This window comes from Trachurus trachurus (genome assembly GCF_905171665.1).
Source record: "Trachurus trachurus genome assembly, chromosome: 4".
NCBI classification, from domain to species: domain Eukaryota; kingdom Metazoa; phylum Chordata; class Actinopteri; order Carangiformes; family Carangidae; genus Trachurus; species Trachurus trachurus.
The window spans coordinates 7,264,345-7,266,469 of record NC_139898.1 but is presented as its reverse complement, the minus strand read 5'-3'; positions in this window follow the sequence as shown (position 1 = coordinate 7,266,469).

Below are 2,125 nucleotides of genomic sequence, written 5' to 3'. Positions count from 1 at the left end.
ACTGCCCAACCAGATAATGGAAACCTATTGATTTTTCTTCCTCTTTTTTTTTTTTTTTTTTTTTTACACAGGCCGTCTGTGGGACTTATGGATAACTGGCCAAAGGACAGGTCATGATCAATGGTCCTGATCTTTGGATCTCTGATGCCCCAGACAATGAATGGGGGAAAAACACAAGACCGACTGACAGAAAAGTCCCATTAGTCAGTGCACAGTCTCTGAACGCTGCAACATATATTATAACATTGTATATAATATTTGACGAAATAACTCAGTTGGGAATATAATTCATAGTGGTTGGCTAATAAACAACAAAATCTTAACTCATTCAGGGTTTTGTCCAGTGGCTCCTCTGATTCTAATTTGCTGAATCAATAGCAAGTGTTACTTTTGAATAAAGCGCAGGTTGTCTCTGTTTTGCGGGTACAGGGTTTAGTGTTTGCAGTTTTAATGGAGCAATCTCCAGAGAGGAGGCCCCTTTGATACCCATGGCAATGATAAGCATGCATTGGCTGACTACCATTGGACCCCCATGGCAGATGGCGAGTGTGCGTCCTGCAACAACACATTTCTTTATGTCAGCCTTGTCCCTCTCTCTCTCTCTCCCTCTCCCTCTCTTTCTCCAGCCAGTGGAATAATGAAAAGCCCAATTCTGGTCATGGCTAACTCAATCTCATTATAATCTCTCCTTTTTTTTTATTCATTCGGCCCCTTGGGATGCTGTCTGCCAGCGATGTGGCTTTCAACCTCCAGAGAGAACATCCTTTGAAACAGCCAGGAGACCTAATGAAGTCACAGAGTGGCACAATTATTTCCCAAAGAAGGAGCATTAATGTACTTCAAAATTCCCTCCGGAGAAGTATGATGACAATTGGTTTGTACAGCTTTGATCGCTGCTTTAAATACTGCCCAAGATAAACTGCAGGGTTAGCCCCCTTTGCCACTGGTAAGTAGAAAACCCAGAAGTGGCTATCATGCACTGGATACATCAAACACTCAGCCTGTAATGCTACAAACCAGAGTTTAAAATAGCACATAGCCTTAACATTACTTTCTGATGGAAATAATGGTGCTAAGTGACACTGAAATCTGTATTTCCTACCCATAAGGTTCACAACTAATTTATTGTTAACAACAAAAGAACAAAACTGGATCATGTGTTGTGGGCAGTGAACTCCGAGATGCTGCCAAACTCCGACGTCTATGTGCCCTTAACTAAAACTAATTACTGTATTGTTTGACTGTGTTTATGCTACAGATACAACAACACTGCCATCATCACAACCGTGGGCTGTTAAGTAAGAACAGGGAGTAACAGATAACATGATCAAGTCTTCTTCCTACCACAAATCATAGTTTGTTTTTATTTTGTAATTATAACCTCACTGCAGTGAACCTCCCACACACCACTAGTTATTCACAGGCTCTCTTTCTCTTGATGATAATGATGATGAAACTCTACTAATACAGATATAGTGAAACCGAACAGATACATCTTGGAAATACAGTGGAGTTGTTGCAGATGTTGCACTTTAATTATCAGTGTAATTCATAGTTGCACTTCTATAGTTCTTTGTAAAGTTGGAGAAACCTTCAGCGTGTTTTTGCTCGATCTCCTCCACATACATAATGACCAATCATCATGACCATCAGGCTTTCGACTTTATGTTAAAAGTCTGTTGTCTGTTCTACTTAAATCACACTAGATGCTGCTCAGCACTCAACACTGTCTTTAAATGGTAAAGATGTGAAGTTCCCATGAGTTACTACTAATATTAGTTACAATGTTCATTTAACTCAGCATAATGATTAAGCACATTTCACAAATTTTATTTTTGTATCACACATGTCTTTGATCAATGTCACTGGTTTATAAGTTAAATTAGAATAGAAACAACCAAAGCTCAATAGAAGGTATAATAGAGTTAATTTTATAATTTAATAATTTGTAGATCAATGATAAAAATGGGGATTGCACTGTTTTATAGTGTGCTACGTTTGTCTACAGTTAGTGTAACAAGTTGAATATTTCAAGGAAAAATAGATTGATAAATATGTAACATATCTAAACATGTATGTGGTCATACAGAGAATTCTTTTTTAAATGTTTGTTCTGCTGTTTTTT